The sequence below is a fragment of the Lycium ferocissimum genome, chromosome 4, assembly GCF_029784015.1.
Source record: "Lycium ferocissimum isolate CSIRO_LF1 chromosome 4, AGI_CSIRO_Lferr_CH_V1, whole genome shotgun sequence".
Lineage (NCBI taxonomy): Eukaryota > Viridiplantae > Streptophyta > Magnoliopsida > Solanales > Solanaceae > Lycium > Lycium ferocissimum.
Window position 1 is genome coordinate 16,685,733 of NC_081345.1, and position 26,372 is coordinate 16,712,104.

Genomic DNA, 26,372 nt, shown 5'->3' on the forward strand with positions numbered 1-26,372 from the left:
AAAACTGAAATTTCACAATTTTGGACCAACATTCCACATTGGCATAGCAAGAGGCTAGCCAATCCATTCCCATAATAGCGTCAAAGTCCACCATTTCTAACTCCACTAGATCAGCAACTGTTTCACGACCACATATCGTAACCACACACTTACGATAAATTCGTCTTGCAATAACAGGTTCCCCGACCGGAGTAGAAACTAAGAAAGGCTTGGACAAAGATTCGGGCTTTATACCGAATTTATCAGCAACATAAGGTGTGATATAAGATAGCGTAGAACCCGGATCAATCAATGCATAGACATCATAGGAACAAATGGATAAAATACCTGTCACAACATCTGGAGACGACTCAAGATCCTGTCGTCCTGCAAGTGCATAAATACGATTACGTTCTTCTTTTCGCCGGAAGCTAACACCTGACCTCTTCCCCTACCTCTACCTGCTGGGGCTGGAGAAGACCCTTGTCCAGGAGGGCGAATAGAAGATGAAGAACCTGCGATCGAACCGGTAGGCTGAGCCGGGCCTCCTCTACCACGAGACGGATAATTTCCCATAACATGACCAGGCTGCTCACAAGAGTAACACACCCCCATTCCTTGGAGGCACTGGCCAAAGTGGCCTTTACCGCACTGGTCACAAAGGGGCAATGGAGGCCTGGCCTGGCTAGATTCTCCTCGGTAAGAAGGAACTGACGCTTTCGAGTCTCGACTTAGTCCAGAATAAGTGGGTCTATCATGACGCTGCCTCTGGAACCTGGAAGGTGCACTAGTCACTGAAGGATCGGATCTTCTATAAGAATGGGGCCTATAATCTTCCTGATAAGCACCTGAATAACCTGCGGATCTGGCCCGCTTATGACTGCCCCTTCTCGATTCTTGCTCGGTCCGCTGTCGGCGTTCAAGGTCCTCCAAATTTTGGGCATACGCCTGAATACGAGCAATGTCCATACCACTCTGTAACGCAGCCGTCATACAATCCTTAATCAAGTGAGGCCCAAGTCCCGTCACAAAACGATGTACCCTGTCTTCCATCTCAGCTACCATCGCCGGGGCGTATCTGGCCAAGGAATTAAACTTCAAACTATATTCCCGAACGCTCATATTATTCTCGCGGGCGAAGAATAGAAATTCATCGCCCTAGCTCTACGAACTTCACCGGCAAATAATGATCTAGAAAGGCTCGGTAAATTTCGACCACACCGCCTGGGAGGCGCGTTCGGCCCTCTCGATTGTTGCCAAGACTCGTACCATATCGCGACCCACGTCCTGCGCCCATGAAAAGCTAACTCCACCGATTCTCGTGTCAGAAGCATGCATTACCCTCAAAGCGCGGCCCATTCGATCTATAAAATTCTGAGGGTCATCCTTCGGGTTTGTCCCCGTGAACACCGGAGGGTCCAAGGTATAAAAATCATGTACACGGGAACTAACAGCCCTATCCGGAATGACAGCCTGCCGCTGAGTCTGAGCAGCCACCAATCTAGTCAATAACTGGACTGCGTCTCGCAGGTCCTGTTCCGTAGCAGCGGGGTGAGGAGCTGGAGGCTGAGGAGCCGGAGGGTCTGGAGCCCTATCTTGCTCTCCTGCACCTGATGGGGTAGAGGTAGCATGCATAGGAGTAGTGCTCTGAGCCTCGCTATGCCCTAGCTCAGGTGGCGATACTCTGCTCGGGCCTGCCCCAGCAGTGCCCAGTATTCTGCTGACTTTCTTCTTCCTCGGAGGCATTGCTGAAAATTAAACACGGAAAGATTAGATAGTTGCATTCTTAACTTGGCTCTATCGCACGATCTAGATCATGAAGAAAAGTATCTTCCTAAATGCCCTGTAGCCTCTTGCTATAGATATGGTGCACGACATATCGATAACCAGGACTCTACTGGACATGGCTCATAGACATCCCTAGGACTGAACTGCTCTGATACCAATTTGTCACACCCCAGATGAGGAGTATGACAGGCTTCGACCCATAGGCCGAAGTCACCTGACTTAACCGTTACTTGGACCTCACGTGACAGAACTCAAAGAATATTTGCTCGCGGAAAGGAAAGGCAACATAGAAAAATACTTAATAATTCAACACACATGTACGTAAGTGACCGGCAAGGTCGCTACACATAAAGTATATCATAAAGCCGACAAGGCTATCAGAAACATATCAAAAAGCCAAAACAAGGCCACACATAATAATTACATATCCCACAATGTCCATGAGCCTCTAAGAGCATACTTATATACATATATTAAACTAACAGAAAGTACCCAAAAGAAAGCAAGCCCGGGCGTGGCACTTGCTAACACCGCCGGATCCGGAGAGTCCTCATCAAGGTTGCTCCTCGATAAATCTGCAGTCCGCAAAGACGAAATGCGAACGTCCCGTGTAATGGGACGTCGCATGGATAAAAGTACTGAGTATGTAAGGCAGGAGGGAAACAACATATTAAGATAAAATGTGACATTAATATAGGCAAAAGAAAACCGAACATCTGGAAATGGCACAAAATGCAATACATGATAAAATCATTTGTATTCTCATATATATGTATATATATATATATATATATATATATATATATATATATATATATATATATATATATATATATATATATATATGTATATATATATATATATATATCTGTAGGTAATAGATAGTATCCATGCCCGGCCGTAAGGCTCGATGTCATATATGTAAAATCATGCCCGGCCATTAAGGCTCGGTGTTATCATCATTAGCCCGCCTCCGGGGCAATATCATAACATGCCCACCGCAAGGCGCGCGTCTACGCGCCATGCCCGGCCGACTATAGCGCGGCATGGTGTAGTAAAATAGTGCAATACATTTATATATACATATATACCATTATTGGACTGAACTGAAAACAAAGGACTGCGCAGCGTTCCGCTTTCCTTAGGCGATGCGGAAGGAAAGCACAAGGTTCTGAGGGCTTCTGCTTTCCTTCCGCATCGCGCGCAAAGGTCCCGAGGCTTTACGCGCGTAACTCGTTTTCCTTCCGCAAAGAATGTTCGAGGCTGGTTTTGAATGAGAAATCAAGGATCTGATTCTTGGCCTTTCGGGGTGACATAAGGTCGTTAACCCCCGAATAGTTTATGGAATTCATATCGAGTCCAAAGGATTAATCGATGACGATGAGTGAAATAATGTCTTAAAACCAATCAAACGACAAAACCTTAAGATTGAAAATACAAAGCATAAGAATGAAATGGAATTTGTAATGGAACGCTCGTGTTTATGTACTAATTGGATTCGTGCCAAGGGAAGAGGGAAACGAAGACCTTACATACCTTATCCGTCGAGCCACCACTTAAAGAATTCCTTATATCGAGGCTTGCCCTTCACCCTATATATATATATATATATATATATATCGAAAAATATATCATTAATCATATTTTCATCGCCTTTCCATCAACTCATAAGTACTAATTATGGAAGACTAAATTTAGGTTTCGACTTCCTCCAAATGCTAAAACAACTTCCAAACAATACCAACAACATTAACAACAACATCCTCAACATTCCACAAGACAATTATATATATTTTTCATACAAATTTCTCTTCAAACTTCATCCATAAGCCAACAACCTCAACACAACAAACTATGACTTTTATTCTTACAACTATTCCTTGATCAAGGTTAATAAAGGAAGAAATTCAGGAGTCATACCTTATATTTACTAAAGTGGCAAGATCTTCAATAATCACTTGTTCCCAAGCTAACTCTAACACAAAACGATATGATAATCGCGACTACAAGTTGTCCGGTCTTCGATTAGTACTCCGGAGCTTGAATTTTGCTCAAGATCCTCACTTTTATGTAATATTTGAGAGCCTTTTTGGAGCTGAATTTTCTGGAAATTTTTGGATGAAAAAAATGAGGTTTTAACCCTTTATATAGGGGCTGAGGCGGCGGCACTGTAGCTACAGTAAGAGTCGTGATGTGCGATGCGCTCAGCATCTTGTAGTAGTTCGCTTTATCGCTCGCTTTGTAACGTCTATAATTCTCTACTCCGATATCCTATCGACGAGCGGTTTGTTGCATTATAACCTAGACTTGACGAACTTCATTTTAGGATTTTGAAACCCCTTAAAACTCCTAATACACATGGAGATATTCCCCTCCAAAGTTGACTCAAAATCCTGTTTCAAAATTATTTTTTCGACAAACTTAATTTCCTTGATTTGCTTGGTCCCCGAGTCTTCCATAGATTATTATATGAACTCAAACCCTCGTAACCATGAGATGAATGCGCCACGTCTAGACTTAACCAACTACTGCCCAATAGATTTCACGTACACGACTATGAGGTGTGACAAGAAATCAGTAAAAAGAACACTATCCAGTCAATCCCATCATACTTCGGAGGTGAGGAAGAGGAAGACATACCCGAGCATAGAGAGTATGAGGAAGTGACAATCTTATAGAAACAGAACCAAGAAGAAGTCGTCTTTATCTGTGTGTATTATAGTTTTGAGATCTGTGTGATTCATGATTAATCTCAACATCCTACTATTTCACCTTGTAATTGATCTTAAAAAGTCCTACTGCAATGGTTTTGTATAGAATCATGATCTAATCTGTTTGGTACTTGGTTATAGCTGTTCATGCTCATAAACTAAAATGCCTGATGCTATATCTTCATGGTCTTTGATGATGACATTTCTGGTGCACTAATTGAGAGGTTGTGGAGTCCATCCCCATGATTGCAAAGAAAGAATTTGGCACAAGCCAAATTGCAAGTTTTGTCAAATATAGTTGCAAAAGTTGAATTTGGCACCAACCAAATTACAACTTTTGTCAACAATAGTTGCAAAAGTTGAATTTGGCAACAACCAAATTGCAACTTTTGTCAAAAATTGTTGCAAAAGTTGAATTTGGCAATAACCAAATTAAATGCAAGGATGAAAAATGGCACATTTCATCCCTATAAATAGCAAGCTCTCCATCATCTTTAAACAAACCAAAAAAAAAGGAGAGGAAAAATTGTAGAGAGCAAAGTGAGGTATACCATAGACTGTGTAAGAAAATAGTCTGTGAAGAAAAATAGAGTGTGAGTGATATTGTAGTGAGGTGGGAAAAATCAAAAGAGTGTTTTTCTTTTTGAGTGTGTAGCGGTCTTTGGAGTATTTATACTCGTGACTACACAGTGTAAAATTCCTTACTATAGTGATATCAGCTGCTCCTCTTGGCCGTGGTTTTTCCCTTATTCGGGTAGGGTTTCCACGTAAAACCTTGGTGTCATTATTGTTGCATTTTACTCTTGCCGATTTAACCATAAGTTAGTGTTCCGCGTTTATCACTAATACCGTGAATATTATTTTTGCGGTCTATTTTATTACCAACAAGTGGTATCGAGCCAAGGTTACATGAGTATGCTCGTAGTTTGCGGCACGCTCCGAACTTCCACATCGAAAAGAATTACTTTGGTCTTCGAATAAAATAGCATTTGTATTTGTGATAAACGATAGAAGCCAACACTAGTAGAATGATTACTTTGAGTGGCGTAAATTATGCCATTTGGAAGGGCAAAAAATGGAAGATTTGCTCTATGTCAAGAATTTTCATGAACTTTTGTCTTTGCAAATAAAAAGCTTGATAATAAATCGATGAAGAGTGGAATTTGTTGCATCGGCGGAGTTTGCGGCTTTATTAGACGAAGGTTGACGATAATGTGTTGAACCATATTTACGGGGAGACACATGATCGGACCCTATGGGAGCATCTTGAAAGTTTGTATGCTCGAAAACTGTAACAACAAGATGTTTTTGATAAAGCAAATGCCGGGTTTAAAATACCACGATGGTTCCGCAATGACATCATCCGAATATTTTTCGAGGGATCATGAACCAGCTTATCTGCTATGGGCATTAACTTTGACGAAGAAATTCAACGCTTGTTTCTACTGGTTCCCTACCGTATTCTTGGGAAATTATTAGAACGTCATTATCAAATTCGAGTCGCTCCGATGGTGTGATCTCTATGGATCTTGCCAAGAGCAGCTTTTAAATGAAGAGATGAGAAGAAAATCTCAAGGTTCCTCCTCACTCGATGTCTTGGTGACCGACACTGGGGAGAGGCAAGAATCGTGGTTCTCAAAATAGAGAGCATCATAGTAAGCAAATCCGAAGCGTACTTAAAGATATTGAGTGCTATCATTGCGGGAAAAAAAGGGCACACAAAGAAGTTCTCACGGATTTTGAAAAAGGAGAATAGAGATAAGGAGGAAAAGAAAGAAGATGGCAATCGTGTTGCCGCTGTCACTACAGAAGATCTTGTTACTATCCTTGATGCGGATCCGATAAATATTGCTTGTGATGAGTCAAGTTTGGGTTGTGGACAAGTGGTGCCGCGTCTCATGTGACATCACGGAAGGAATTTTTCTCATCCTATACTCCGGTGACTTTGGAACTTTGAGCATGGGTAATGAACCGTATCTAGGGTGGCCGGTGTTGGAACGATTTGTTTGAAAACTAGTATTGGAACTAAACTAGTTTTAAACAATGTAAAAAACATGCACCGATGTTCGTCTGCACTTGATCTCTGTTGGTGTTTTGGATGATGAGGGATATGACGGAGGAAATGATCTTTGGAAAGTGGAAGCTTACTAAAGGTTCCATGATTATGGCTCGTGGCGAAAACGTCGTGGTCTACTCTTGGACTACGGCCTCTCTGTGTTGATATGGTGAATGCGGTTGAGGAGAAAGCCAATAGCTCTTCAACGTTATGGCATAAGAGGCTTAGCCACATTAGCGAGAAAGGACTAAATGTTCTGGCCCAAAAGAAATTATTGTCAAATTTCGAAAGTGCTAAATTAGAAAAGTGTGAGCAATCTGGCAGGTCGGAAAACAAAATAGAGTTTCTTTCAAGTCTCATCCTCCTTCAAGAAAGGCAGAGTTGCTTGAGTTGGTGCATTCGCATTTATGTATCCAATGAAGACAAGGACTTTGGGTGGTGCACTTTACTTCGCTACCTTTATTGATGATTGCTCAAGGAAACTTTGAGTCTACGTCTTAAAGACTAAAGACCAAGTGTTGGGTGTCTTTAAGCGATTTCGAGGCCTCGAAAAGAGAAAATGGAAAGAAGGCCGACGTGTATTCGTACGGACAACGGTGGTGAATATTGTGGACCGTTTGACGAATACTTTTTGGCAAGCAACAGGGTATCAGACACCAGAAGACTCCTCCTAAGACTCCTCAACTTAATGGTTTAGCAGAGAGGATGAACAGGACCTTGATGGAAAGAGTTAGATGTTTGCTTTCTGAAGCAAAGTTACCGAATTCCTTTTGGGGTGAGGCATTGTTGACGACCGCACATGTTATTAATCTATCCCCTGCGGTTGCTTTGCAAAGTGATGTTCCAAACGAGTTTGGTATGGCAAGGATGTTTCCTATGACCACTTGAAAGTGTTTGGTTGCAAAGCTTTTGTACGTGCCTAAAGATGAGAGGTCAAAATTAAGCGCCAAGACAAGGAGCGGGCATCTTTATTGGTTATGGCCTTGATGAGTTTGGTTACAGGCTATATGATCCAATTGAGAAGAAGCTCGTGAGAAGTCGTGATGTTATCTTCGTAGAGGATCAAACCATTGAAGATATTAACAAAGCGGAGAAGATAAAATCTTCAAGTTCTGAAGGTTTAGTTAATCTTGATCAAGTCCCTCATACAAATGTTGATGACGTTGGTGGGCTCGATAACGATGGTGATGCCCATAATGATGTTCCAGATCAGCATGTTGATGATGATAACGATGCTGCTATTGATGAGGTAGATGCTTCTACTTATGAAGTCGTGGATGAGCCAGATATTCCACTTAGAAGGTCTACTAGACAAGATGTTCCTTCTTCCCGTTATTCACCTAATGAGTATGTATTACTCAACGATGGGGGAGAACACGAATGTTATGAGGAGGCCATGGAAGATGAGCACAAGGATCAATGGATTGAAGCCATGCAAGATGAGATGAAATCTCTGCATGAGAACCATACTTATGAGTTGGTGAAATTGCCTAAGGGAATGAGAGCTTTGAAGAACAAATGGGTGTTCAAAGTTAAAGCCGAAGAACACAGCTTGAAGCCCAGATACAAAGCTAGATTGGTTGTTAAGGGATTTAGTCAAAGGAAAGGTATTGACTTTGACGAAATATTTTCTCCTGTCGTGAAAATGTCCTCCATTCGGACAGTTCTTGGTTTGACTGCTAGTCTTGATTTGGAGATTGAGCAGATGGATGTGAAGACTGCTTTTCTTCATGGTGATTTAGAAGAGGAGATTTATATGGAACAACCTGAGGGCTTCAAGGAAAAAGGTAAAGAAAATTTTGTATGCAAACTTAAGAAGAGTCTATATGGATTGAAGCAAGCTCCCAGACAGTGGTACAAGAAGTTTGAGTCTGTTATGGGGGAGCAAGGCTACAAGAAGACTTCTTCAGATCACTGTGTGTTTGTACAAAGATTTTCTCATGATGACTTTATCATCCTTACCGCTATATGTGGATGATATGTTGATTGTAGGCAAGAATGCTTCCGGGATTGACGAGTTGAAGAAACGATTGAGTAAGTCTTTTTGCAATGAAAGACTTGGGTCATGCTAAAGAGATTTTGGGCATGAGAATTACTCGTTCAAGAGATGAAAGAAAGCTTTATTTGTCACAAGAAAGGTACATAGAACATGTACTAGAGCGCTTCAATATGAAGAATGCTAAGTGGATTAGCACACCTCCCCTGGTCATACGAAACGAGCAAAGAGATGTGTCCTACAACAACGGAGGAAAAAGAGAGAGATGGCCAAGATTCCTTATTCCTCTCTGCGCATCGGAAAGTTTGATGTATGCAATGGTATGCACTCGACCAGATATTGCTCATGCAGTCGGTATTGTTAGCAGATTTCTCGAAAATCCAGGGAAAGAGCATTGGGAAGCTGTGAAGTGGATACTCAGGTATCTAAGAGGAAGCTCAGATGAATGCTTGTGTTTTGGAGGATCAAATCCAATTTTGAAGGGCTATACAGATTCTGATATGGCAGGTGACCTTGATAATAGAAAATCCACTACTGGATATTTGTTTACTTTTTCAGAGGGAGCTATATCATGGCAGTCGAAGTTGCAGAAGTGTGTCGCACTGTCTACAACGGAAGCGGAGTATATTGCGGCTTTGAATGTCGGAAAAGAAATGATATGGCTCGAGATTCCTTCAAGAACTTGGATTGCGGCAAATGGAGTATGTTGTCTATTCGACGGTCCCGAGCAAGAACTCCATGTACCGTACGAGAACAAAGCACGTCGACGTCGATATCATTGGATTCGTGATCGGGTAGAAAACGAATTGTTCCGAGGTCAAGAAGATTCACACGAGTAAAAAATCCTGCGATATGTTAACCAAGGTGATTCCCGAGACAAGTTCGAATTGTGCAAAGAACTTGTCGGCATTAACTCTATCGAGAAGACGGAGATGCCTCCTTCGGTTGAATGGGTCTGGAGGGGAGATTTGTGGAGTCCATCCCCCATGATTGCAAAGAAAGAATTTGGCACAAGCCAAATTGCAAGTTTTGTCAAATATAGTTGCAAAAGTTGAATTTGGCACCAACCAAATTACAACTTTTGTCAACAATAGTTGCAAAAGTTGAATTTGGCAACAACCAAATTGCAACTTTTGTCAAAAGTTGTTGCAAAAGTTGAATTTGGCAATAACCAAATTAAATGCAAGGATGAAAAATGGCACATTTCATCCCTATAAATAGCAAGCTCTCCATCATCTTTAAACACACCAAAAAAAAGGAGAGGAAAAATTGTAGAGAGCAAAGTGAGGTATACCATAGACCTGGTAAGAAAATAGTCTCAGAAGAAAAATAGAGTGTGAGTGATATTGTAGTGAGGTGGGAAAAATCAAAAGAGTGTTTTTCTTTTTGAGTGTGTAGCGGTCTTTGGAGTATTTATACTCGTGACTACACAGTGTAAAATTCCTTACTATAGTGATATCAGCTGCTCCTCTTGGCCGTGGTTTTTCCCTTATTCAGAAGGGTTTCCACGTAAAACCTTGGTGTCATTATTGTTGCATTTTACTCTTGCTGATTTAACCATAAGTTAGTGTTCCGCGTTTATCACTAATACCGTGAATATTATTTTTGCGGGTCTATTTTATTACCAAAAGAGGTCATATAAAAGTTCTTTTCATTTCAGTTGGTGAATTGCTCTCCTTAGAAGTTCTAATGTCCTTGATGTTTAGAGTTAGAAATGTATCTATTCTACAAATACTGTAGTTTAGAAATAGAATTCCTTAAAGCCGACCAGCTGGTATTGGTAGTTTTTGAAACAGCTAAAGGTACATACTGAATAGCTTAGAAGTGCAATGATTATTCACATGATTCCTCATTAGTGAAAAGTTGTTAGCATCTCCTTGCCCGCACATGGACCTGAGCAGGCGTACTAGATTTTAAAATAAGTTTATGGCTTGCAGGGAAGGCTTGATAGCTCCCTCCTTTTCAAATCTTGCTTGATAAACAAGAAAGAATCCCTCATTTTCTTGTCTTCTTGGTACCCAATAGTTGCCTTCAATTTGACTTTCTCCTGGTAAAATATATATGAGAAAATTCTTTTTTATACTCTTAGATGTAAGAAAATTCTTTTTCAAACTTCCCGGAAGCTGCTCTATCTTTCAGTTCAAGGAAAACTGACTACCTTCCCAATCTTTTCCAAAACAAAAGATAAAGAGTGCTGCTCTGATATTTGTTTGGGCACAAAGTTCAGTTTGTTGAAACTCTGTAAATTATCAGCTTTGAGATTGTTCCATCTGCAATGCCAAAATGGTTAATCTGCAATACCAAAATGGTTAACTCTCGTGATTTCTCGCAGGCTACCCTTCAGACTACATATCTTGTGGCCAATGAGCCTGATGATGGCAACATTCTAAGAACACGAACCTATGATGTCAGCATCACGTAAGTCAACTTCATTCAAGATTTTGTAATCTTGGCTATTTCTTGCAATTCCCATTAAAAAGAAGTAACTGTTATGTCACATGCCCATCTGTACTTTTTGTAGGTATGACAAATATTATCAAACACCTTGTGTGTGGCTCACTGGATATGATGAGGCTAGTCAAAATAAAACTTTCAATTACCTTAAATATATAATTTTGTTGATGACTACAATTTCACTTGTGTTTATGATGGAAAGAGTTGCAAGATGGTCATGACATATTTGTGAAATAAACAATTTAGTAACCATATATTTGAGAAATGGATGATACAACGAGAGCTCACCTGGATTTTATGGGGGTCTTTTTTTTTTTTTGGGGGGGGGGGGGGGGGGGGGAGGGGGCATTAGTGGGAAAATTTACTGGTGTATTTATGAGAAAGTTGGCTTTTCTTCTGTTACCTCAGGTGGATGGCTGTCAGCTCAAAAAATTGAGAGTGGCAGTTTATGTTTTTCTTTCTGATATCATTTTGTATGTGTGCTTGATAAACACAGATTTTCTAATAATGCTAGAGTATACATAATTTATTAATCTTATCTAGATATGAGAAGGTAGTATTTTGTCAGCTTAAGTCAATGTGATACTTAGCATGAGGTTGTTTTTCTTCTTTATATCACGTGAAATATAATATATGCTCATTTCTGCAGAATTTCTATGCAAAGCCTGATTTACACTCCTTAGTCCTAATTCCTTTTTAAAGTTTAAACCATACAAGATCTGCACAAAGATGAAATTTTGAACCAATGCGGTTCCCCTTGTTGAAATTCCTGGAAATGTCTATTCTTGAGATGCTTCAAAATATCCTTGTACATGAGTATACAGTCAAACCTCTCAATAATTGCCATTCGTTATAATAGTATTTCACTATAACGGCTTGATTTTCTCCGGAACCGATTTTTCATGTTATATTTTACTTCTCTATAACAATATTCTACCTGTAACAGCAATGACATTCATTATAACGGTACACTTTTTGTAAAATTACCTCTCTATAACAGTCATACTTAAATAGTCTAATAACATTTTGTGTATATATATATATATATATATATATATATATATATTAAAATATTTATGGTAATCATCGTTTATGTCATGCACATAGAAAATTTCAAGAGACAGCGGATGCAGAAGGTTACAACGAAAGTGTTGATGAAAAGCCTCAACTCATCACACTTGGGGTGAGATAGAACAGTCAACTTTTAACCTCTTAGACTGTCTTCAAGGAAATCTATTGAATCCTCTTTCTTGAAAATTTGGACAAAATTCTTCGTCAATTCAAGCGTTATATTATTATTAAGAGACTAGAATTTACGAAACAACCTAGCTACAATTGTAGAATTCTTACGTCAAACTTGAAATATTTAAATTCTCAATTAATTTTAAATGCATGTGTTCCTTAGATTTTATTTCTTTATCGGAATGGTACAAATAGTTATGGATTTATTTAGTAATTTATTAGTCTTTTTTATTTTTAATTAATGAGATATAAAAATCAATTGAGATTTTAAAGTTAACAAGTATATTGTTTTCGTTTATAACATAAACAGTATAGAAAAAATAATTGTTTGCGTACTTTTGTCTATAACAGCTAAATGAGATCTAAACATCAAATGACATTATACATACTTAACAGCACCTCACTATAACAACCATGAAATTCCCGGACAAACGCTGCCATTATAGAGAGGTTTGACTGTATCTATTTAATGTTGCTTTCGGAAAAAGAAGATTCTCTTCTTTTCAAGGCATGCATCCCGGTCTTCCGGGAAGCTTCATGATCTGATTGCAATACAGTGAACTGTGAATTTTTGCAACTGTGTTTAATAATATTCGTCATGTGTAGTAAGCATTATTCTTGATTTTATGTGGCAGTCAAGGATGCTTTTGCAACCAGAGATTGTACTTGAAGATGTCAGTCAAGACCATGCACAAAAGACGGTGAGAACATCTTTTGGGTCTAGATGCTATTTGGGGACAAGCTTAAATAAGGTTTTCCATTCTGTAGATTGTTTGTAAATTAAATTGCAGTAGTTGGGTTCCAAGTAATACAAGACATCCAAAGTTGGAAATTAGAATAATGCTCCTTATCTAATTCTTTGAGAAGTTTAAACCAAGGTGGTATTATTGTTTGCTCAGCAATCTCAGGGCTGTGCATTATTCAGTTATAAGGAAGAAACTGATCAAGTGAATCAGTTCAGCTAACTCGTTAGTTATTTAGAACAGCCAATCCAATTTTTTCTCTTAACAAATATTTTAATATTATGGTGTGGGGAAGGTTTTTGGAAATTATCTGTGACTATATGAAGCGGTGATGAATATAATATCCTGCAAGCCTATATCATGGTCTAGTAGTTTGGTCATAGATGGTTGGATTCTTTCTTGCTAATTGGCATCTGGAGATCAAGTCCAAGGGCATGCATTCAACTTATCAACTTTTTCCACATGTTATTTTGTTTGTCCTTTTTGTTCTTTTGTTTAAATTAAAAGTTTGAAGTGAAAACTAAATGTGGCATAGTTTGTCAAAAGTTTATTGCTTATGCCTTCACTTCCCTACAACCACTTGCCGTCTCCTCTGCACTCAGATCATTGGCGTCTAATTGATTCGCAATCAAACACTCTTATATACACTCTATTTCTTTCTCCTCCCCCCTTCTCTCCTTCGAGCCATTTTCTAAGAAATTCAACTGAATGAGGGCAATGGTTTGTTTTGCACATCTGTCGTCAATAACTCTTTTCCAGACGCTCTTTTTTTTTCCCTTAGACATAATAGAGCTTGGATGCTTGCTTTGAGTTGATACAACTAATGTGTGAATAACATCCAGACCTCTGCTTGGGGTTTTCAGATCTCAACTCAATCTTTTGCTTGATTTCTGAAATTTTACCAAAACTGATTTGCAAAAGAGTAATAGCCGTATCTATTCGGTACAAAAGTGAACCCACCAGGGACTATTTCGTGTGACCAGCAGTATCCATTTTATCTGGCTGAAATTTTTGTTGTTGAACCAAATTGTAGATGGCAACTGAACAACTGAATGAGCTGTCACACTGATTATCAAGTTCCTTTCTTTTATGACCTTTCTTATTGAACTACAACAATTTTTCTGATAATGGATTCTTTTTAATCTTTCGTTCTCAACATTGTTAACTCAGGTGACCATTGCAGACCATCCACATCTTCCAGGAAAACATGCTTCCGTACATCCTTGCCAACACGGGGCTGTGATGAAGAAAATTATCGATGTTCTGATGTCAAGAGGAGTTGAACCCGAAGTTGACAAGTACACTCTAATTTCTCTTCTATTATCCTTGCGTTTTTCATTAAGCAGTATGCATAATCACACACGTATAATACCCATATGATTTGGTTATGTGGGGATACTTACAACTCGTAGATATATATGCATTTTATGAATAAAGCATGCATGTTAGCATTTAATTCTGTTAATATGTTGCTTGCATGTTTGAATAAAGCATGCATGTTAGCATTTAATTCTATTAATATGTTGCTTGCATGCTTGAATAAAGCATGCATGCATGTTAGCATTTAATTCTGTTGGTATGTTGCATTAAAAAGAGCTATACTATGTAGCTACGAACCAGATGGAGGTTCTGTTGATTTTGGCATCTATTTTTGCAAGAAAGTTGATGTTTTGACACTCAAATGTTTAGGCATTCACTGGTGTTTCCCCTGGTAGTTGGTTAGCTACCTTGCATATTGTTCTAGAAATTCTTCTTCATATCTGTCCACCATGGAAGGTTCCTGTAGCTGCAGGAGAATATTTTAGGAATGGTTGACAAGGTAGCAGAAATCATATATATGGAATTTCATGGGATAAAAAACAGGGTACTCACTTTTAAAAGAAATCTTTAGCCCTTTTGTCCCAAAAAAAAATTAGTTATGATGATGATTTCTAGTTTCAGTTTTGACATGACTAAGACATTATTTCAACCCTACCCTCCTCCATCTAGCTTTTATCAATGACCTCAAGTTTTTTTATTGTAAATGGAGGAGTATACTACTGATATCATTAGAATGGTTGGAAACAAGAATTCTTATTGATACTTTTATAGTTTTGGAAAGCAATATAGTTCTTGTTTTTTTTTTTTTTTTGAAACTGGTACTATTAGCAATATAATAGTCTCTAGGAAACAAGAACTAGAGCAGTGCTCTATAGTCAGAGGTGGACTCAGGATTTTAAGATGGCGGGGGCACTATTTTCTTAACATACGCCAACAAAAATTTTAATAACGACTGAGGGATAATATTGTGTCAGACCGGTCACTAATAGCGTAGCAGTGGCGAAAATATAAGTATATAGGTCAAATATGTGTAAAATTTAACACAGTGAAACAAATGAAAGAGCTAGCTCAGTGGCTAAGGCTGTGCAACATGCGGTGACAGTGCAGGTTCGAATCTGGGCTAGCTCATTTAACGCTTATTGTTTTCCTAAAAATAGGCTAAAAACAGACAATTAAAAGTGACATTCGGTTCGATCCGGGGTGACATGTTAAAATCAACGTGCCCCAAAAATACTTTCGTTTGTTAGAGTGCACAATTAAATATATACTAATTTCTCAGGATATATACACATATGTATACATAATTTTTTCCGTACACTCCCACCCTTCCATATAGGTCCGCCTCTGAGTATAGTTCTTGTTTCCTTGAGACTATTAGTTATCTACATTCAGGGGCGGAGCCACCTTGGCTTGAGGGGTGTCAAGCGACACCCCTTCGCCGGAAAATTACATTGTATATATAGGTGAAATTTTGGTTTTATAGGTATGTATGCTAGTATTGACACCCCTTAACACAAGTTGAAGGCTTAGCGTAGCGGTTAAGGGGTTGCAAACCTAGGTCACGACATTTCTATATTTTTTGACACCCCTTAATATGAATCCTGGCTCCGCCACTGTCTACATTGAGTCATTGCATATAAGAGAATCTCAATCAATCTTCCAACTTGCCTCAATTTGAAACAATTGGTGCAGCTATATGAATTCTCTATATCTTTTCCATCTTCAAGTCAATTTCATCCCAATTCTAATTTTTCGACAAATCAGGATTTCTCTAAATCTTATAGTTTTCCAGATATGGTTAATTGATTTCATCTCAACTAGCTTGTATCGCCTACATGGGTCCGTTGTTTTTACTGTGTTACGCTTTTGTTATGTCTTTGTTGATTCTAAGAGATTTTAGGTCCTTTTAGATAACTTATTTCCATCAAAACTTTTAATTATTTCCATGAAACTTTTAATCTTTCTCATCGCTTTTTATGAGCTTCAGTCGAACTATCTAAGCTGATCTCTCATTTTATCCTCTATGTTTGCTACTTGCAACATCTGTCAGATGTAATTATTTCAAATCCTGTCATATTTTATATGATCATACATCCAATTTAATATTCGTATTCCTGCAACAGTCGTCTTATGGATCTGTTGGGCCTTAAAGGTAAGTCAAGCAGTTTTCCTGGGAGTAAAATGTGCTTTTTTAGACTGAAGATTTGAGACATATTTGGCCCAACAACTGATATGCACGATCTTCCTAAATTTGGATCTCCTTTTAATTTCTCTACCTGCATCAGGTTTTTGTCTCCTCTTGAATGTTAATCTCAAGCACCATCTGCAGGTACCTTTTCCTATTCTTGAAGTTTGTGGCTTCGGTTATTCCAACAATTGAATATGATTACACCATGGACTTTGATCTTGGTAGCAGTAGCCCCTGATTTGCAGTCAACTTTCTTCGGTTAGTGTGTTATGTGAATTTCTTAAGCTTAACGTATGCTCTCGCCATACACAGAAATAGCCTTGTCCTCTCCGCTAGTTAATCTAAGGACAACCTTTTACGGTTTTAACAAATATAAGAATAAGAATAACTTATATGGTTTTTAAAAAAATAGAGATCTCCAAGTTCGCAGGTGCATGAGTGATCACTTTCTCAGCTTACACTCGTATGCATGTTCAGAGGCCTGGTTAGTTGGATTGACCCCAACTCAAGTGGTCTAATGGAAATCGCAGGCTTTGCTCTTATTTAGATTCCATAGAGTGAAAAGTCTGTTTAAAGTGGACTCTCCGGTTGAATTTTACAGGGAGGTTCTATCTCGTATTCTCTGGTGTTTCGTTTTCTTTCTCCGAGGGGATGCAGAGATAGTGTTTTGTTTTTTCTTTTATTTAATTAACTAGCAAGATGATAATTATGGATGCTACTTGTATTTTTTTTCAGACAGATGCTGCGCATAACATGACAAGCAGCCAAATACTCTGATGACAATGCATCTGTTCGTGTCACGAGCCTGTGACCAACAATAGTTGTACATACTGTTAATAGACGTTATTCTGGATATGTGGAGCATGCATGATGAATTGTCAGCATGCGTTGTTTATTGTATATCATCAAGAAGAATTCAGTTTGCACGATACACTTGAGAGCTGAATTGTTTATTAATGTCGTCTTCGAAAGTTAACTGAATGAAAACAGCAAATAGGATCGTGCCGCCTTCTAAGTGATGGTCTATGTCTTCTGTATTTTGTTTTTCTGTCTTCTGTATCTGTTGGTTCTATTTAATAAACAAAAAAGTGCCCTCTTCATACTAGGAAATGTTAGTTTGGACTCGGACTTGCGTCAAATCTCCATTTAACTCTTACTCTCATGTTTCAAAAGGAATGTGCACTGAAATGGTAATATACCTACAAAAGCTTGCTACTTTCCCACGTTTATGACAGCTGAATTACTACACTGAAGCGCCCAAAAGTCTGTAGTGTCGAGTCATTTTAAAAGGTAGTTACGCATAATTATCCATAATATGCGGAATTTTTAGCTTGAATAAAGCAAATAACTTGATATGGAGAGTAAAAATATACTGATACTAGTAAATATGCTTGTGCTTCGCGCGGTCACTAAAGCAAATCAAAATGAGGCTAAATAATTATTGTTTTAATAACGTCTACTTAACCATAACACTATAAATTCTTTTAATTATATACTCAAGCTTAACACCAAATGAAAAAAGAAATTCAGCTCAACAAATTATGGCATCAAACACTATCATTAGCGAGTTAACACAAGTTTCAATAACAAAGCCAAATACCATCGACTAAGTGCCAAATGCCATCGACTAAGTGCTAGTTATTCTTACAGAGGCGGCCTTAGTAATATCTTCTCATAAAATCAATAGATTCTACCACACACTCATGAAAAATAATCTGCATATATAATATCACAATAAAATGTTATTTACACCAGAGATCTAATAAACTAATACACGTGAACTTCTAAGACTGTACAGTAGTAGACTACCCTTTAGAAGAACATTTAATTTCTCCCATTCCACAAACCCGTTGCAACTACCCTTTAGAAAAACATTTAGTTTCTCCCATTCCACAAACCCCTTGCAATGCATACTGGCACTCTTACAAATGCTTTTTCAGTTTCTTTAGAGACTGACATTCCTCCCAGCCGCAAAGTAGGTCTTTCGAGAGTTGAACATCCATCCAACTTGATCTAAAAGCATGTTGAATAGTTTTCACAACTGACTTGCAACTGTACAGAAGAGAAAAAAAGGTATTTCCAAAAGCAAAGTTCTCACAACAGTATAACACTCATATCACATACAAAATTATCTTTTAAAGTTAATAGGGGACCTCCACATCAATCTTCCACTCTTTACCTAATACTTCAAAAACAAACAATGAAAAAGATAGAGCAGCTTTATGGATATGGGTGGGAGTTTTTGAAGAGCTTTTGGCTGCTTCAATTGAAGTGGCTTACCCTGTTTCAATTATGAAATATAACTGTTGGATTGATATTGGACAGAGCTAAAATTACTCTGTTTAACGTCCTTGTATATTTAAATGAAAGTACAAGTTTAATTGAGTGGATTTTGGGTGTGGGGAGTTTTGGTTTGAGTAAAGATTAAGTGGAGGTGTGCAGAAGCAAGAAAGGAACATTGTGTGAAATTAAGTGAAGAGTATTGCTTTCTGAGTATGTCGTTATAGACTTATAGCTCAGAGCAAAAAACTACATAGTGTCTTGCTATTTTCACTTTCACCCCGGGATATTAAAACTTAAACCTAAAAGGTTCATCCCACTTCAATCAAATAAAATATAGTCGAAATGTAATGATCTTCTAATTCACAATAGAAGGCGTGAAAATAGTGCAGGTTCATTCTTGAACTAATAATCACCATCATAAGAAAAAGAAAGTGAAAACTGGAAGCTAAGAAAGAGAGAAGCACAACATGTGAGCACAGAAAGTAGCACAAATGGTGTCAGCCAAATCTATAGTTTCAATTCTCCTCTAATAGTAGTATTTAGCAATAACATCAGAAAGCAACAGTAAAGAGTCAAACATAAAATGTTTCTTTGGACGAAACATCAAATAGCATCCGAAAACTAATTCAACTCTCCTTCAAATGTTGAAAATCCAGAGGTGACAGAATTAAAGACTTGTTTCAATATAAAGCAAGTTGTACATAAGAGCAGTGAAAACACTAACACCAGCCAATAACATTATCATTTAAGAGTCAGGTAATTAGCATTCAAATAATACCCTTAAGAGAACAAAAAACTTTGTTTCTCTCATAATCTCTCATAATAAAGGTTGGGGGTCGCATTTTTTAATGTTATTAGCAACAACAGAGAAGTATAAAATATGTAATGCAGATATGATAAAAGTGGCTCCACAAGAAACGAAATGCAGCGAGCGGTAACTATCCTAATTAAGGTACCTTCATCGGAGGATATTTTGAGAAAGGCACACGACTATGAGCAAGTTCTTGGACAGTTATGCCGAACATCCAAATATCAGGCCTGTTGAGAATAACTGGGAGACAAGTAAATTGATAAATGAAAAGATTTCATTAGACAACAGAATAAAATAGACAGATCATGTAAAGAAAAAGAAAAAAATACTTGAAATCATATATATAGAGAGAGAGAATTTTTTTTTTTTTTTTTTAAAAAGAAAAAATATGACAAATGATGCGTTCAATCAAAAGCTAGCAAGAGAGAGGAATGCTAAATTAGATGGACTAAGGAAGTGACTGTTGAGTTTTCTTTATAACACATATAGACCTCCGATATATATATATATATATATAACACACATTTAGTAAACAAAACTATAGATATAACATGTACCTTAACCTATAGATATTTCCAATACTGTAAACAAAAGTAAGCTGAAAATCAGTTAGTAATTACATTTGGAATAGGCTATATTAGTCGTTGGATACAAGTACAGTGTATCTAATCTCGAGGTTTGTTATTATTACTCCACAGGTAGAGTTTCTAAGTTAGGCAATACAACTATATATATCGTAAGTATATAATTCAAAGTAACATAGTTTATAATGCAACTAATGTTAAAATACAACTACATGAATACCCGTGCCATGAAAGAAAATTACGCAAAATGCTCTTAAGACAAAACGTTCAATGAATTGAGCTCAACGGCCATAAAGCACCAACCAACACATGAGATGTGAGTTTCTTAATTTCTACAAGAATTTCATGTTGCGTTCCACTATAATCTAAATAATATCACTACATAAAAAATAAAAGAGATGAGACTAATCAAAATGAATTTAATTAATTAAGTTTAACTTTACAGTTATTCATGGTTTAAAAATCAACGTACCTATATAATTAACTCAACTATTTCGATTGATTGAATAAAAAGAATTCAAAGACTCCAGCAGAGGTGACTTACAATTATGCTAGCGTTTGAAAAACCGGATTGTCCATCAAACCATCATGATACCGCAGTAAAAGTTACAACGACTAATTAGAAAAATTAGCTCTTTAAAAAATTGAATTTTTCAATTTTGGCTTTGAAATTTTTTCCGCATGGAATAGAAGTAATAGATTACAGAGGTCATTAAGTTTGAAAAGAAATACATAGACAGATACCAAACAGTCTGCGGCTTTTTTTAATCTCCAGCAACAGATTGGTACAACTTTTTAATTCTAGTGAAAAAGAAATTCAGGGACAAATCCAAACTTTTCGACATTTTTGTTTACGCTCCTGCAACTGATTGGAACAACTTTTCCTTTTGCGTCTTTGCTTTTGCTAGAACAAATGGCGGTGTTGAAGGCCTGAAACTTTTGTCTCTCAGAATCAAACGACTTAATATCAGAAAAGTCCGACTGAAGTTGAAACTAACACTAAATCCTCCAAGCGTAAGATCGAAATTTATGCATATTTCGTCGTTAAAGTTTAATTGAATAGCGCAAAGGGGCAACCAAATAGCAAAAATATGCAAATCTGATTGCTACAATTAACCTAAAGTCAAAGGAAAAACATAGACTATATAGAATGTGAAGATAAAAAGCAAATTTTAAAACCACAAAGTCAAAGAAAGCCTACAAATCTGGGAAAATCAGGAAGTTGGAGAATAGATGCGTGACAGGTAATCTTGATTTCTTCAAAACAGATATATCAAAGAAAACCTAAGAATCTAAAAAGAGAAAAAGGAGAATACCTTGGGCGACAGAGAGATAAAAGAGAAAGAAGAGAATGGAAGGAAGAAGGGGGTGAGCGAAAGCGTTGTAATGGAAGAGGAAGAGGTAGCGAAGTGATGTGTGGGAAAAATGAAGAGGTAAGGTAAGTGACTTTTGATTTTCTATAACATAACTAAATAGGGAAAATAGGAGTTAAGCCAAAAATATGAGAAAAAAGAAAAAATGTGGATGACAGGTGCCACGTGGCGGGCCTGCTTTTATATATTTATATTGCATAGATTATAGGGCTTTTTTCTTTTTCTTTTTTGTTTTCAATGAGTTTAAGTTGAATCCTTCCTTAATATAACCATTTTGTTTATGCATACTATGGGAATGTCCCAAGTCAACAATCTTTAGATATCCTACCAAAATCCAACTTTGTAAGTTTTATTCAAATTTTCTATCGTTCAATTCTTTTTGTTCCATACACCAATTCAAAAATAACGAAGAGTTATAATCCTTTTCCAATCATGTAGGTTGCGTTCACTAATGCCTGAAGAAGGTTACAAGCTAAAATCCGCTTTTATTAGGATTTAGGATAGAAATCAAGGTGTGGAATTTGGCAAACCAAACTTACAGGAAGGATACTTTGGACGACAAAAGAGAAATATATTGAAACATAATGAGCTTACGTTGATTATTAGACTTACATTTGCACTTGAAGGAGAAGTAATGTATTATATCACATATACAAGCTATTTCAAAATTAGAGATACTTAGCAAAAGCGAAAGACCCCTAACATAATTCGAATGGAGGCTGACTGCTGAGCCCACTCTGACCTCGCGGGGTGTTTTTGACTAGGTTGCTATCCATTCAGCTAAAGCAACACACTGAAGGTCAATACACAGTAACTTTCAAATGGTTCTTGACCTGACGCAGTTTCCTCTTTCTGTTCTTGTTTCTGACAACTTTATTTTTTCTTACTTTTGGTCTTGTTAACTATTTAATTTGTGCTAGTTCGAAAAACCAAAACTACACATTTGATTGTTAAAAGTTAAATATGCTAAGTCGAATAATACATGGGAAAATTAAAATTAAACAGTAAACTCATGATGAAAGAAAAACCTATTTTCTGATTTTATAATTATAATAAGCTCCCTGTAGAGTAATAATTATAGTAGAATAAGAAAAAGGAAGACGAAAACAAAGGAAATGAACATATTTGCAAAATTCCCAATAGCGATATATGTGTCTATCCATCACTTGAGCTTTTGGTCTCATCATGTCTGACTCACCCCATTACTATATATTTTGCATGTAGTTCTTGTCTAATTATTTTCTGCCTTTCTGGAACATAGAGGAGTCGTCCTTAATTTGATTAAAGTATACAACAAAGCACATCAGAAGAATAACTTTTGTTTATCGATCAAATTGAAAGTTTTCGAGTAAGTTCAATCTAACCGTAAAAAAAATGGAATCGTAAGGTATTATGCTATTCCACTATTTATTCTCATTCTTTTTTTTTTTTTTTTTTTTTTTTTTAGTCCAACCAAACTTTATTTCCATGTTTTTTTCCCTCATGGAAATATATATTCCTTTATTTTTGTTATTAATAAAATAGTCAATTGACCATAAGAGTTACAATTCTAAAATATTATCCATGCAGAAAGTACTTTGCCGAATGACTTCTCTGGCTCTCCAACTAGAAAATTAAATAAACATACTAAACAAGCTGAGCTACAATAAATCGACATCCTATACTAGAAAAGAAAATAGGAGTACAATACTTGAAACAAAATTCACCGCACGCGATACTTTATGGATTGGGCTCCTCTCCATTTACCTTTTCTCTATTTTCCTCAAGTTCTACTTGGATTAGAGACACATAGCATGGATTATGATTAATGGTAAAGATTTAATTGACTAAAGCAAGACCCTAACTATGATTTACATAATTAATAACTTATCCATAAATATATTAAATTATTTTCTCTCTCTTCCTATTTTACTTTTTCTACGCAGTAAAATATCTTTTCTCCTTTACCCGATTATTTTTCCCACTTAATTTTTTTCCCTACGCAGAAATAGACCCCATTATTCAATTGGTGATATTTTCCATTTTTTTCAATTATAATGCTTACTAATTCACATAATATAGACCCCATTATTCAATTGGTAATTGCATATTTCTGAAAGAGTTGTCTATGTTCCGGAAAATACCACCATTAAAGAGTTGTCATAGTTGAAAAAAAAATGAAATATTAAAATACGAAGAGAAAGAAAATATTTTAATATATTTATGAATAAGTTATTAATTATATAAATCATGGTTAGAGAGCCTTACTTTAGTCAATTAATTCTTAGCCATTAATTGTAATCCATGCCATGTATCTCTAATCTAATATAGAACTTGAGGAAAATGGAGAGATGTGAAATGGAGAGAAGCCCAATCTATACTTTATCATCCCATTTCCCATGCTAACATGACAGTTTTGAATTATTGATGTTCTAGTAGATATGGCTCAGAAGAGAGAATTAATATTAATATCGTCCAATCTTTACACATGATAATTAACTTTAATCTATTGGTAAAAGTAGTAGAAGTAATGGTTTCAGCAGACACAGGTTTTTCTAGTGAACTGAGATTGACAATCATAATAGTGTGATGCAACGGACCCTAGGATATAATTACATGCTAATATTATTTGGAAGCGCCACTGGCCCCAACTTAGTATAAGTGTAAACTCTGCATATCTAATTCGTCACCTTTTACTACCATCTTTCTCTATCGCCGTTGGATATCAACCTAATAGATACTTATGTTTACCCCGGATTCGGATAATCAATTGAATTTACGAGCGGGTATAGGATATGTGTTTTGTTCTTGATATGTATGGAACGGAGAAAATGTGTGTGAGAGGGTTCTTCGATCAAGTGGCTAGTGATGGTGATTCGTTTGAGAACATGAACGTTTATGCGCAATAAAGGACAATTGGTGTATTGAATGCAATATAAACTTGAGCAAAGACGGCCTTGGCCGAATCAGAATTTAAGAGAAAGATTGTATATATAGGCTATTCTATTACAAGTGTTCTTAGAAATCATGAAGAAGCCAACCCCCTCAAAGGAGGGGGATGCCCCATATTTATAATGTTGCCCCCATGGGCTTCGTACAATGTGAACTAATAAAATAATGACAAGGACAGCTACGGCGGATTTGGTGGGATTGGGATCGATTCGCGCCGACACACGCATAGTTGGTGGCTGACCATGACAGGACGCTACTGATGCGCAGCTCACGTGTAACGGCTATTCGGACTAACGGTAGCTCGGGGCAACGGCTATACGGGACAACGGCCACGGACGCTCGGAGCAGCGGACTCGGCCGTTTCGATAACGGGGAAGAGAGGCTCGTTTCACTCCGATACAGAGCCTTCCCCGGAAAGGACCGGGTAATCATTCGGTACACTCATCACTCCTTCCCTATCACCGGTTTGGACCATATCCGGTTTTCACCGTATACAGATAGCCCCTCACTTCTCGTCATGCCGGTCCATCGGAATAACGGGGAGTGAATAACTCTCGAAACCGGTGATTCGGCCAGCTCGTTCTTACTTCCGCATTTTGGCGGGAGCCAATACGTAACGCCTCCCCTTTTTATTGGCCACGTGTCTTTCCCCGAACGGTCGGCTCCTGTCAACCGCCTTTTGCCAGTCGTTTCGAGTCACTTCTCATTAATAACGGGGCACGTGGCGAAATTTGGTTGGTCGTTCTCGGTAACCGTTCCTCTTCCATGCCTATATAAGGCCCTTTACCCCTTCATTTTACCACTTTTACGCTTCGTCCTTCTCCAATTCCTCCTTATTTCTGCGTTCTTTCTCCTTCACCATAAACAATCGTCTTCTCATTTGTCTTGCTGTTTGATCCGCCGCTTCACATTTTGCGAAAAAGGATCGATTTTGCCACCACCTTTTCAAGCGTTTTGGTTCGAGCGTCGCTGCTTGGCCGTCCCTGACTCGCCAATCTCTCCACTTTCCTCAAGTTCTACTTTCGAATCCCCTTTCTTTTATACTCCCAAGATGTCCGAATCTACTTCCCATGACGCTCCACCGATGTCACCGGGTTCCGGACTCGTTTCCGGTTAGAAGCAAGCTCGCGGCCGGATATTATACCGGCCAAGTTCAATTTCAACAAGGATCTCGAGGTCGACAAGCCGTCCTCGGTTTCGGACAGGGGATACGATGTGAGGCGATATCCTTCATCGATTACCGAGGAGAAACTCGATGTAGTCCGGGCCGACTGCGGATGGGACACCCGCCCGGTAAGGGTTTTTGCACCGGGCCCGGATGAATCCATCACTGATCACCGAGAAGGGTTCTTGTTCGTATATACCTACCCTTTTGTAACACCCCGTACCATTAACTCGGACCTTGAGCATGATCCTAGACCAAAAGAAACCAAAAGAAAACATGAGCCTGAACTAAGGCATCACTGCCGCGAATCGCATGTGCTACATGCGAGTCGCGCGGTGTCGCATCCGCGGCTGCAGAGGTGCCAAGGAAGATGTGATGCGCACCACACGCGACACCATGTGCGCGATTCGCATGTTACACATGCGAGTCGCATATGTCATCGCATCGGTGACGCAGAGGTACCAAAGAACGACGTGAAGGTATGCGGCACTGCGACGGTTCGCGCGACATGCGACTCGCATGTTGCACATGCGACACCATGTGCGAATCGCACATGGTGCACGCGGGTATTTGTGTCTCGAAAGTTTTCCTCGTTTTTTGGACACCCTATAAATAGGTTTTCTAGGTCAGGGACTCATTATTCAGCGAGCTAAATCATTGGTATTCCTTGTGGAGCACATGCAAGTGTCGATTAAACATCTCCTAGGGATTTCTACTTTTGGTATCTCCTCCACCCAACATTTTTGGT

General features: G+C 38.0%; 1 pseudogene; it reads left to right on the forward strand.

Annotated features, from left to right (window-relative positions):
* The first annotated feature begins 2,380 nt into the window (after positions 1 to 2,380).
* Positions 2,381 to 18,002, forward strand: LOC132053783 (autophagy-related protein 3-like; annotated as a pseudogene).
* Positions 18,003 to 26,372: the final 8,370 nt, after the last annotated feature.